Source organism: Lissotriton vulgaris, chromosome 4_1 (genome assembly GCF_964263255.1).
Source record: "Lissotriton vulgaris chromosome 4_1, aLisVul1.2, whole genome shotgun sequence".
Classification (NCBI taxonomy): Eukaryota; Metazoa; Chordata; class Amphibia; order Caudata; family Salamandridae; genus Lissotriton; species Lissotriton vulgaris.
Genome location: NC_141691.1, coordinates 2,100,518,670 through 2,100,532,994, shown reverse-complemented (window position 1 = coordinate 2,100,532,994; position 14,325 = coordinate 2,100,518,670).

The window sequence follows — 14,325 nt, the reverse complement described above, 5'->3', positions numbered from 1 at the left end:
GACAGAATGCAGAACAATGTCATACATTCACCCCAGTACAGAGATCTGGGCCTAAATCCATCGTTTTTTTGCACTCCACACCACCCCAGTTCTGACATGGTCATATGCAAATCTGTCTGACCCTGTGCCTCATGGGAACAGTCCAGTCGGACCTGCCAAGCCATGCCTTCCCTGGACCGGAAACAAGCTACCGAGGACTGGTTTCTGGAATTCCAGCCGTCTTTAGCCCGGCTTGCTTGAATCCAGTGGTGGGGAGAGCATGGGACTCAAGTCTCAGCATACCCATCCCACTCTGGGTGACAAATGCAAAAACCAAAGTTGATGGACAGAATGCAAACAAACAATGTCATAGATTCACACCAGTACAGAGATCGGGGCATAAATCAATCATTTTTTTGCACTCCACACCACTTCAGTTCAGACATGACCATATGCAAATCAGTCTGACCCTGTGCCTCATGGGAACAGTCCAGCCCGAACTGCCAAGCCATGCCTTCCCTGGACCAGAAACAAGCTACCGAGGACCGGTTTCTGGCATTCCAGCCATCTTCAGCCCGGCTTGCTTGAATCCAGTGGTGTGGAGAGCATTGAGGTTCCGTGACGATTTGAACCCTTGTTTTCAATATTGTCGGAAATACATAATATTGGTATCAGCGAACCGCAAATGATCCATTTAGCATATCCTGGTGTTTTCGCTACGCTACGAGCAAGAGTACTCCTGTAACAAACACATTTCTGATCTACCCATGGCATCCATCTTAGATCATGGCAGCCATTTTGTGTTTCTTGCCCTCACATACGCAATAAACCTCTGATCACTTCATTTCAATTAAGGACACGTAGCCTTAGCCGGAGATTCACCTTTCCAGTGACACGTGCACCTTGGAACAGAACACGCTGTAGCTACATGACTCGACAAAGGCTGCCTCCTCTGCCCGAGGCCAGTCCTGCTATACTGGTTCTTGTGGTCGTTGGCCTGATCACGATTAGGCGGCCGAAGCCGGTAGCCTTGCCCATTTACAGCCCACAAACATCCCTTATCCTGCTTTTCTATCTTCTGCACCTGGCTCTGCTCCTTTCCTTCTGGGCCTTTATTAGGGGGAGGTAACGAAATTTACGATGAGGCGGTCCGGGTCTTGAATGAAAAGTTGACATGAGATTATGATGGAAAAGTGGGAACCCCTCGTTCGTAATGTTTTGACATCAGATATTGTCGACGATTCCTGTGCAACGCCAAATATTTATTGTTTAGGACACAAAGGTTTGGGAATGTACTAACATGTGAAGAATTTGCCTGAAGCCCAATTTTTAGTATATAAGGAGCAACCCTCTTTGTACAAATGGAACAGGCTCCTAGACACTGCCCATGCGTAGTTTCTGTGACTTCTGTGTCCCTGCAGTAATAAATCTTTGGTCTTTGACGCCACCATCGAGAAGCCCGTGTTTCTGTTTATTTGTGCACCAAGACAGGTGGAACTCCGGGGTCTTCGGGTGTTGTTTCCTGACACCTCTGGACGGAACCAAAAAGTCCAGAACTCCAATTGGCGCCCAACGTGGGGCGACGTCATTCGGTACCGGTCCAAAAGCCTGAAGAGTTCGAGAAGCTTCGTGTGAAGATTCCTGAGGGAGGCGCCCCACTTCATCGATCCCGGCATATCGCAAAAGTGGCCCGACGTTCTCTTCCACGAGGGTTCCCGTTCAGGACGGCTGCAGTGGGCCGTTGCTTTGACCGTCGCCCTGTCTTGGACCCGAGGTGCAGTCCTTAGTACGGCGAAACGTGACGGGTTTCTCCTTGGTGACGTCTTCAGTGCCTCAGTTAAGTATTCAGTGGTTGCTAGCTGGTTATCTTGTGAGGGTTGTTAAAATCCTTTTTGGTTCTTGGTTTGGTTTGGTTTCGTAAGATTATCACTGGTTGTTCTGGTTACGATAATCTATTTGGTTTAGTTTGGGTATCGATACATTTGTTCTCTTTTGGTAGGCCTAAGTTCTTGGTTCGAGTGCACATTCTTGTTTGTGTTGTTTGTTCTGTGTTCCGGATTGCAAAATGGTAAGTCGGAGAAATTGTATGTTGTTGTGTTTTGGTTGCAACAGTGATTCACGATTGGAGGACTCATGTCTGGTTCCTCCGATTGGGACTCCTTTATATGATCTTTACTGTAAGCATGGTGTGGGTCCTATATCTTATAATGAGGTGTGGGTCCGATACACTGAAAAGGACGGTGTCCTTAGTTGGTCACTGCATGGTAGTTTTGAACCCGAAATCCTTGACAATTTAGAAGTGAAACTGTTTAAGAAGAAAGCCCGGCCGGCAATGTTTGATTCTTTCCGTTACTGGCGAAAAGAATCCAAACAGAGAGAGATTAAAAGGTTGAAAAAAGAACAGAAAGAGCAAGAGTTAACTTTAGAACAAGCGGCTAAGCAGCTGCAAGATAACGAGTCTGAGAAGGCAATGGAGATAGCCATTAGAGAGCGTAACTTAGCGATAGATAAATGCTATCCTGCCTTGCCATTGAGTACGACTAAGATAATAGAGGATCCCGAAAACGATCCTCTGTTGTCTTACTTGTTACAGTCACCTCCACCGTATGCACAAGGTGCTACGGCTCCACCTGTACCAAATGTTCAATTGCCGGTTGCTGGACAACCTGGTATTCCTGCTCCTGCCCCTCAGAATCAAGCTCCTGTACCTCCTGTGGTCAATGTGAATGTTCCTACGGCACCTCCTCTTCCTGGGTTGCCGACTTCTCTACCTATACCTGTATCGCTTACACCTACTGTTCCACAAGCTATCTTCCTCGATACTCCTACTGTCCCGCTATCTGTTCCAACTGCTACTGTGTTCTCTGCATCTGCCAGTATGTTGACTCCGCTTTCTGTTCGTCGAAGAATCACTGATTCTGTCTCTAACATTCTGTCTCCTTTCTATAAATCTTTAATTAAGAGTCCTACTTCTGACTCCGTACAAAGACGTAGTCAGCTCCCAAGTACTGAGGAACGGGGAATATTAGATTCCACGGCTCTCAGATGGATTTCGAAAAGTAGGAGATATAGCACAAGAGATGTACTAGATACATTTATGCAGTGGAATGAACCAACGCAACGATATGTCTTTGACGAGATGTGCTCTCTTTTACGTGAGGAACTAGAAGAAGATGACTCTGAATCGAATTTAGAAGACTTAATTAAAGTTCAGAAAGAGTTTGCTGCAGGAATGATAGTAGGTCAAAATATAAAAGAAGCGATGGAACTGATTTTAAGTTATAGAAATGATCCATCACTTCGTTCACCGAGAGACTTAGAGAAAGGTAGTACGAAGCAGAATCGCCAATATCCAATGAGAGAGGTTCCTCCAATTTGGCGCGAAGCTGTACAAGCTGATGTTGCCAATGGTATTGTAGCCGCTCCGGCGCAATTCCAGAGAGTGTGGATACACATTCCGTGGAAGCGAGCCGAAGTGTTAGCAGTGAAGCAGGACTTGCCAGACCCGCGTAAGAATCCTGCCGGATACTATAAAGAGTTAGCGCAAACAGTTGAGGCCTGTGTGATGAATCTAGCGGACATTGACATGTTATTTGGGAATGTAGTTCCGCAACCAATTTGGGCTAAAATTCGTAAAGAGAATCATCTAGGTGGTGATTGGGCAGCTATCATTGCAGCGGATGGTCAGCAAATAGGTGGTTCCAAACCCGAACCTCTAATTGCTAATCTTCCAGGTAGGATAATCGACTTAATGAAGACTCTGATGCCCGCATTGCGTGTTAATTGGGACAAGTTGTCCGCATGCAGGCAAAAGAAAGACGAAAGTGTCTCCCACTTTTTCACGAGGTTCGAAGAGACTTTTGTAGATCATAGTGGTCAGGATATGAGCACAGAAGGAAGACAGAGACTGTTTGTCGATAAATTCGTACATAATTTGTTACCTGAGCTATGCAATAAATTAAAAGATTCCGAGAGTGCGTGGGCTGTTTCTACAACTGCGCAAATACTTGCAACTGCACAGTATTATGAAAATAGGGATAAAGAGGAGAAGGAGAAATCAGATAAAAAAACGAAAGATTTAAAGACTAAAGTTCTCTTGCAACAGGCATATCCACCTTGCATGAATCAAACTAATACACAGCAAGGGTCATATCAAAGGACAGATTATAGTTCACCTAGGCCACAATACCAGTGGAATCAGTGTGCGTATTGTAAGAAAGAAGGTCATTATAAAAATGAGTGTCCAGTCCTAGCACAAAATAACGCAGCAGCAGCTCAGAGAGGTCGTGGTGGTTTTGTACAGAATTCTAGAGGTCGAGGACGAGGTGCTATGCCTCCACAGACAAATGATCGCCCTTCCAATCACTTTGATCAACGAAATGGACAGTCTGCCCAACAAAATAGATCTCAACAGTATCATGTTGAAGACTATTGTGAAAATGATGAGGGATTTCAGCAAAATGGGTACTAGGACAGCCATGGACAGAGAGAGGGAGTAGTATCAGTTCCAGTGGATCAGAGTGGGCCTTATGTCGCAGTAGCAACATCAGGTGTAGTCGAACCATTTCTGTTGGATACTGGTGCCGCAAAAAGTTCTATCATACATGCGAAACTCCCTGGCGCACCTTTGTCCGGCTTAACAAATGTTTCTGTAGGTTTTTCAGGCGCCCCTGTTTACAACCCGGTATCTGGTCCCTTGTCTATTTCTGTTGGACCGTGTCAATTGAAAGCACCCCTGATTTTGACGACAGGTTGTAATGAAAATCTGCTTGGTTTAGACTTGTTAAAACGACTATATGCGACATTGTACTGTTCTCCGGAAGGAGTACAGCTTACGTTGGGTAAAAGAATCACCTCTCCGATGTACTTGTCTATGGATGCACTCCCGCCAGAGCTGCGTTCACTCCCTGATACTCTTTGGGCGACTGGTCCTAACGATGTAGGCCTTTTAGAAATACCACCATATGTAGTAACTTTGAAAGCAAATGTCAAATTTCCACGAATTCCTCAATACAAAATATCTAGTGAAGGTGAACGTGCACTTTTATTGATTGTGCAAGATTTGATTAAGAAAGGTGTGGTTGAAGAAACTAGAGGAAATGTCTGTAACAGTCCTGTATTACCGATTTTGAAACGAACTGATCCTAAAAAGCCTCCAGTATATAGGTTTGTCATTGATCTCAGAGAAGTTAATAAGATTGTGGTCCCGCAGTTTCCTGTGGTTCCAGATATTACTGCCTTGTTAACATTGATTCCCGCTACAGCCACATGGTTTTCAGTCATTGACTTGAAAAATGCCTTTTTCAGCATTCCAATAGCCGAGGAAAGCAGAGATATTTTCGGCTTCTGTCTAGGAGGTCGAAGCTTCAGATTTAAACGCGCTCCACAAGGCTATTGTGAGAGCCCATCCATTTACAGTCAGGCATTAAAAAGTCAGTTAGATTCTTTTGTACTTCCTCAAGGTTCTGCCCTAGTGCAGTATGTAGATGACCTTCTAGTGGCTGCCGATGACAAGGAAACTTGCAAAGCAGCTACAATTTCGTTATTGCATCATTTGTCCAATTTGAATCACAAGGTGTCACCTTCAAAAATGCAATATTGCTGCCAAGAAGTGACCTACCTAGGTCATCTCTTGTCAAAGGAGGGAAGGAAGTTGACCCCAGAGAGAATAAAAGCAATTACGCAGATGAGTGTTCCTCGCACACAGAGAGAAGTACGTGCCTTTTTAGGTATTACCTCTTACTGTAGGCAGTGGATCCCAAATTTTTCTCTTTTAGCTAAACCGTTGGTAGCTTTGACTGGGAAAAATGTTCCGAGTCCGGTGCCATGGTCTGCTGAATGTCAGGAGAGTTTTTCTGAGTTACGGAATGCACTTTGTTCAGCTCCTGTATTGGGTACACCCGATTACAGCAAGCCATTCACGCTCTATGTTCACGAGAGAGAAGGTTGCGCGTTGAGTGTTCTGACACAGAAATTTGGTGATAAACAACGCCCTTGTGCGTATTTTTCATCAACATTAGATCCGGTCGCTAGAGCGTTACCTAGTTGTTTGAGAGCTACAGCGGCAGCTGCGGCTTCCATTCGACAATCTGCTGGTTTGGTGATGAATAACATGCTAGTGGTCATGGTTCCTCATGCTGTGGATACACTCATGAACAGAACACCTTACCAGTGCGAGATTATCTGGCTACGAACTGACATTGCTAGCGAGTCATATTCAGATCAAAAGATGCAATGTATTGAATCCAGCAACACTGTTGCCGGCTAATCAAGAGTCGAGTGATTCTGAACCCCATGATTGTTGTTTCAGAACCGAGGAGGAGACAAAAGGACGAATTGATTTAAAAGACACTCCATTGTCAGATCCAGATGGCACGTTGTATGTTGATGGGTCATGCTTTAAATTGGAGAATGGTGATGTGACTGCTGCTTATGCAGTAACGACTTTGAGTACGATTGTGGAGACTGCAAGAGTGAGTCAGAATTCTGCCCAAGCTGCAGAGTTAATCGCTCTAACAAGAGCGTGTGTTTTAGCTAAGGGAAAGAGAGTGAATGTGTTCACAGATAGTCAGTACGCGTTTGGCGTGGCCCATAATTTTGGCCGTTTGTGGAAAGAAAGAGGTATCATTACGTCCCATGGGACTAAGATTCAACATGGTCAGTTAGTTAACGACTTGTTGGAATCTCTAACCTTGCCGACTGAAGTTGCGATTGTGAAATGCAGTGCGCATAAAGCAATCACGGATGATGTTGGTCGTGGGAATGCTTTTGCTGATGAGACTGCTAAACAGACAGCTAGGAATATGATGAGTAGAATGTATGTTGCAACATCTGCAAGATGGATCTCCGAGTCTGGAATGTGTGAGGATACAGTGGAAAGTGTGAAAGAGATTCAGAAAGAGGCAACTGAGGAGGAAAAACGTGCATGGAAAGAAAGTACGGGCAAGTTGGATTCGAGTGGGTGTTGGATTGACTTGTCGGAACAACAGCGTTGGATGTTGCCTGATGCGTATGTGCTTGCAGTGGTGACAATGGCACATGGAGTAGCGCATATAAGTTCTAAAGGAATCTGTAAAATGTTGGCCCCGGTCTGGAAGAATGATGGAATTAGTAAATGTGCAGAGAGAGTGGTGAAAAATTGTATGGTATGCCTGATGCATAATCCTGGCAAGGGAATCCCAACTCCTGCTGGTCACTTTGCTCCTCCTTCCTGCCCCTTTGAGGTAATTCAGCTAGATTTCATACACATGGATCGTTGTAATAATCTAAAATACGTCCTGGTGGTAGTCTGTGCATTTTCCAGATGGATCGAAGCATATCCACTAAAGGACAATACTGCCCTATCAACTGCCAAAATTCTTCTCAAAGAATATTTCCCTAGGTATGGAATGCCACGGATTGTATGGTCAGATAACGGAAGTGAGTTTATAGGGAAAGTTATGCAGAGTGTGTGTGCCGGTTTGGGCATTAAACAGAAGTTTCACAGTACTAACCATCCCCAGTCTGCTGGTTTAGTTGAGGGTTACAATGGCACCCTCAAACTAAAACTTGCTAAAATACAGGCATCCACGGGTTTATCCTGGCCAGACGCACTACCATTGGCTTTGTTATCGACGAGAGCGACTGTACATTCTAGAGTAGGGCTTAGTCCTTACGAAATAGTTTTTGGTCGTCCCGCTAATGTTTGGGGAGTGCCTAGGCCGAAAGAATTTTGTTCTTTGGAATATCCAATGTTGATTGATTACCTTTACGACTTGACTGCTAAATTGAGTCTTATTCACCAACAGGTTTTCGATGCATTGCCAAAGCCTCCGGAGAGTCCAGGTCATCAGCTGAAACCCGGCGACCACGTTGTGGTACGAAATTTTACGAGGACAAAGAACCTTCAGCCCAAGTTTGTCGGCCCCTTCCAGGTGCTGCTTGCAACGAGAACTGCTGTTCGTGTGGCTGGACGCAAGCACTGGATACATGCAACTCATGTCAAACGTGTGCCCCTGCCACTTCCTTACGACAACTGGGTGAAGAAGGGAATTGGTGCCTCTGAATTCGAGCAAACACCCAAGTTTATCCCTTTCAGCGATGCCGAATTGATAACTGACTCTCCTCCTGAAACTACTTCTTTGACTCCTGAACACTTGCCCTCCGCATCAGAAGAAACTTTGCCATCTGCGAACTTGAACATTGCAAACTCTATTGACAACACACTGTTTCCTGATCAAACGGTTCCTGCAAAACTAAGATACAACTTACGATCTCGTAATATGGACAAATAAAGCAGGAAACTGCCTATTGTGATATTTGAAATTTTGAACTTTTGCCTTCAGCCAGGAAGTTTGCTATTGTTTTATTTTTTTTAAAAATTGCCTTGCCGTCTGGGTAGCCGTAGGGTCGTGGCTGTGTACCTAGTTGAATCTGCGGGGGTCTGACACAAGGTCGATCTTTCTGTTGGTTCTGGGAACTCCCAGGGCTGATAGAGGCATTTTCATCTACGTACACATCATCAGTTGTCGCGAGCGGATTGTAGAAGATGGAGCTTCCTGCGCTGCAACGAGAAAATGTGATTTATGTTCGCAGAAACAGACTTTACAGAATTCTTCACAGCAAATGCTTTCTGATACAATGTGCCATTACATTCTTGATTGTTTTGATAACGTTGGTGGGTGGAATCGTCTTTGGTATGAGTTTAATCTTTGTGCCAGTCACTACAGTACCTCCCCTTGATCCTGCTACTTCTACTGTTTCTTCTATACACTCTTTTCACTCATTTCCTGAACATGAGCAAGCTCGACGCTCAGAATTCATCAATAACACTTTTGTACAGCTTTTGCACCAACACCAACTAATAGTTAACACTACAGACTGCTGGGTGTGTGGCTTGATACCCCACACTATGGATAAAGGCATTCCTTACCTGGTTTTGCCTTTCAGCTATAATGGATCATTTCAGGCCTTTCAAACCATCTTTGCTTATGCCCTTGAAACCTATCCTCCGCGTCCACCACGTTCCACTAGATATAACTCTGCCAACAAAGCTTTAGTCCAGGGAATTATTGACATGATCAAGGACGTCAATAATACTCCATCTTACCCTAGAGACGAATTACGAGTATATTTGAGTTGGAATTCTTCAGAGTATTGCCTTAGTTTGGGAGAAAGCAAACGGAAAAGCTCCACTCCAATCTGGGTCGTACCTCACCGAGGTCAGGTCTGTTTGCAAGGTAATCGGAGAAATCCGAGAGCTCAGCTAGGGAGGAGTGAGTGCGTAGAGACTTACGTGTTTCCGTCTAACTCTTCCCCTGCTTTTCTTACTGCTAGGGGTACCTACTTCATCTGTCAAGACAGAGCGTATACATGGTTGCCTGCTGACTTTTCAGGATCATGTTATATTGCTCGATTATTGCCTCCAACATACACTGCTTCATCTGATTATCACAAGACCAGAATAGCAAGAGGTGTCTTCAGCAAGGAAGATACCGCTGGTCAGGAAGCTGGAGACTTCTTCAAAGGTTTCCTTCCGTTCTGGGGGCCTATGGCCAATAGTAGAAACATACGTCAGCTAACACGGGTAGTTGAATCTACTATTACCGAAACTGCTGGTGCCCTTAGCAATTTGACAGCTGAGCTTCAGGCGGATAGACTCATGACGTTGCAGAACCGTATGGTTCTAGACGTAATCCTTGCAGATCGAGGTGGGGTATGCAGAATGATCCAATCGAGCTGCTGTGTCTTTATTCCCAATAATGCTCCAACAGTCTATGAGGCGATCTCTAAGCTACACAAGATTTCCGACTCTATACACGTAGACAAGGGAAACTGGTCCTTCATGGAGTGGTTTTGGACTCTGATATCAGCGTGGGGATGGAAGGTTCTGATGGTCATTGGTGTCATCTTAGTATTCCTATTCTCATGCTGCCTGATTATCCAGTGTGGTCCTGCTCTGTGTAGTCTTTGTGCTGCAACCTGTTTTAGGAAACCACCTGCGTTTGGAGAAAAGGCGCGAGAAAGGATGATGATACAACAACATGTCACTGACCTGATGAGCATAGAATTAGACTCTGACATAGACTGAGTAATTGCCTATGTAAGGGCAAAAGGAGGGTCTGAGGTTCCAAGACGATTTGAACCCGTGTTTTCAATATTGTCGGAAATACATAATATTGGTATCAGCGAACCGCAAATGATCCATTTAGCATATCCTGGTGTTTTCCCTACGCTACGAGCAAGAGTACTCCTGTAACAAACACATTTCTGATCTACCCATGGCATCCATCTTAGATCATGGCAGCCATTTTGTGTTTCTTGCCCTCACATACGCAATAAACCTCTGATCACTTCATTTCAATTAAGGACACGTAGCCTTAGCCGGAGATTCACCTTTCCAGTGACACGTGCACCTTGGAACAGAACACGCTGTAGCTACATGACTCGACAAAGGCTGCCTCCTCTGCCCGAGGCCAGTCCTGCTATACTGGTTCTTGTGGCCATTGGCCTGATCACGATTAGGCGGCTGAAGCCGGTAGCCTTGCCCATTTACAACCCACAAACATCCCTTATCCTGCTTTTCTATCTTCTGCACCTGGCTCTGCTCCTTTCCTTCTGGGCCTTTATTAGGGGGAGGTAACGAAATTTACGATGAGGCGGTCCGGGTCTTGAATGAAAAGTTGACATGAGATTATGATGGAAAAGTGGGAACCCCTCGTTCGTAATGTTTTGACATCAGATATTGTCGACGATTCCTGTGCAACGCCAAATATTTATTGTTTAGGACACAAAGGTTTGGGAATGTACTAACATGTGAAGAATTTGCCTGAAGCCCAATTTTTAGTATATAAGGAGCAACCCTCTTTGTACAAATGGAACAGGCTCCTAGACACTGCCCATGCGTAGTTTCTGTGACTTCTGTGTCCCTGCAGTAATAAACCTTTGGTCTTTGACGCCACCATCGAGAAGCCCGTGTTTCTGTTTATTTGTGCACCAAGACAGGTGGAACTCCGGGGTCTTCGGGTGTTGTTCCCTGACACCTCTGGACGGAACCAAAAAGTCCAGAACTCCAGCATGGGACTCACGTCTGAGCATACCCATCCCACTCGGGGTGACAAATGCAAAAACCACAGTAGATGGACAGAATGCAGAACAATGTCATACATTCACCCCAGTACAGAGATCTAGGCCTAAATCCATAGTTTTTTTGCACTCCACACCACCCCAGTTCAGACATGGCCCTATGCAAATCAGTCTGACGCTGTGCCTCATGGAAACAGTCCAGCCAGAACTTCCAAGCCATGTCTTTCCTGGACCGGAAACAAGCTACCCAGGACCGGTTTTTGGTATTCCAGCCGTCTTCAGCCCAGCTTGCTTGAATCCAGTGGTGTAAAGAGCATGGGACTCACGTCTGAGCATACCCATCCCAATCGGGGTGACAAATGCAAAGCCCACAGTTGATGGACAGAATAAAGATCAATGTTATACATTCACCCCAGTACAGAGATCTGGGCCTAAATCCATCGTTTTTTTGCACTCCACACCACCCCAGTTCAGACATGGCCATATACAAATAAGCCTGACCCTGTGCCTCATAGGAACAGTCCAGCCCGAACTGCCAAGCCATGCCTTCCCTGGACCGGAAACAAACTACCCAGGACCGGTTTCTTGCATTCCAGTCGTCTTCAGCCCGGCTTGCTTGAATCCAGTGGTGTGGAGAGCATGGGACTCACGTCTGAGCATACTCATCCCACTCGGGGTGACAAATGCAAAAACCACAGTTGATGAACAGAATGCAGAACAATGTCATACATTCACCCCAGTACAGAGATCTGGGCCTAAATCCATTGTTTTTTGCACTCCACACCACCCCAGTTCAGATATGGCCATATGCAAATCAGTCTGACCCTGTGCCTCATGGGAACAGTCCAGCCCGAGCTGCTAAGCCATGCCTTCCCTGGACCGGAAACAAGCTACAGAGGCCCGTTTTCTGGCATTCCAGCCGTCTTTAGCTCGGCTTGCTTGAATCCAGTGGTGTGGAGAGTATGGGACTCACGTCTGAGCATACCCATCCCACTCGGGGTGACAAATGCAAAAACCACAGTAGATGGACAGAATGAAGAACAATGTCATACATTCACCCCAGTACAGAGATCTGGGCTTAAATCCATAGTTTTTTTGCACTCCACACCACCCCAGTTCAGACATGGCCATATACAAATAAGCCTGACCCTGTGCCTCATGGGAACAGTCCAGCCCAAACTGCCAAGCCATGCCTTCCCTGGACCGGAAACAAACTACCCAGGCCCGGTTTCTTGCATTCGAGCCGTCTTCAGCCCGGCTTGCTTGAATCCAGTGGTGTGGAGAGCATGGGACTCACGTCTGAGCATACTCATCCCACTCGGGGTGACAAATGCAAAACCCACAATTGATGAACAGAATGCAGAACAATGTCATACATTCACCCCAGTACAGAGATCTGGGCCTAAATCCATTGTTTTTTGCACTCCACACCACCCCAGTTCAGATATGGCCATATGCAAATCAGTCTGACCCTGTGCCTCATGGGAACAGTCCAGCCCGAGCTGCTAAGCCATGCCTTCCCTGGACCGGAAACAAGCTACAGAGGCCCGGTTTCTGGCATTCCAGCCGTCTTTAGCTCGGCTTGCTTGAATCCAGTGGTGTGGAGAGTATGGGACTCACATCTGAGCATACCCATCCCACTCGGGGTGACAAATGCAAAAACCACAGTAGATGGACAGAATGCAGAACAATGTCATACATTCACCCCAGTACAGAGATTTGGGCCTAAATCCATAGTTTTTTTGCACTCCACACCACCCCAGTTCAGCCATGGCCCTATGCAAATCAGTCTGACCCTGTGCCTCATGGAAACAGTCCAGCCAGAACTTCCAAGCCATGCCTTCCCTGGACTGGAAACAAGCTACCCAGGACCGGTTTCTGGTATTCCAGCCGTCTTCAGCCCGGCTTGCTTGAATCCAGTGGTGTGGAGAGCATGGGACTCACGTCTGAGCATACCCATCCCACTCGGGGTGACAAATGCAAAGCCCACAGTTGATGGACAGAATAAAGAACAATGTCATACATTCACCCCAGTACAGAGATCTGGGCTTAAATCCATAGTTTTTTTGCACTCCACACCACCCCAGTTCAGACATGGCCATATACAAATAAGCCTGACCCTGTGCCTCATGGGAACAGTCCAGCCCAAACTGCCAAGCCATGCCTTCCCTGGACCGGAAACAAACTACCCAGGCCCGGTTTCTTGCATTCGAGCCGTCTTCAGCCCGGCTTGCTTGAATCCAGTGGTGTGGAGAGCATGGGACTCACGTCTGAGCATACTCATCCCACTCGGGGTGACAAATGCAAAACCCACAATTGATGAACAGAATGCAGAACAATGTCATACATTCACCCCAGTACAGAGATCTGGGCCTAAATCCATTGTTTTTGCACTCCACACCACCCCAGTTCAGATATGGCCATATGCAAATCAGTCTGACCCTGTGCCTCATGGGAACAGTCCAGCCCGAGCTGCCAAGCCATGCCTTCCCTGGACCGAAAACAAGCTACAGAGGCCCGGTTTCTGGCATTCCAGCCGTCTTTAGCCCGGCTTGCTTGAATCCAGTGGTGTGGAGAGTATGAGACTCACGTCTGAGCATACCCATCCCACTCGGGGTGACAAATGCAAAAACCACAGTAGATGGACAGAATGCAGAACAATGTCATACATTCACCCCAATACAGAGATCTGGGCCTAAATCCATAGTTTTTTTGCACTCCACACCACCCCAGTTCAGACATGGCCCTATGCAAATCAGTCTGACCCTGTGCCTCATGGAAACAGTCCAGCCCGAACTGCCAAGCCATGTCTTCCCTGGACCGGGAACAAGCTACCCAGGACCGGTTTCTGGTATTCCAGCCGTCTTCAGCCCGGCTTGCTTGATTCCAGTGGTGTGGAGAGCATGGGACTCTTGTCTGAGCATACCCATCCCACTCGGGGTGACAAATGCAAAAACCACAGTAGATGGACTGAATGCAGAACAATGTCATACATTCACCCCAGTACAGAGATCTGGGCCTGAATCCATAGTTTTTTTGCACTCCACACCACCCCAGTTCAGACATGGCCATATGCAAATCAGTCTGACCCTGTGCCTCTTGGGAACAATCCAGCCCGAACTGCCAAGCCATGCCTTCCCTGGACCAGAAAAAAGCTACTGAGGACCAGTTGCTGGCATTCCAGCCGTCTGTAGCCCGGCTTGATTGAATCCAGTGGTGTGGAGAGCATGGGACTTACGTCTGAGCATACCCATCCCACTCGGGGTGACAAATGCAAAACCC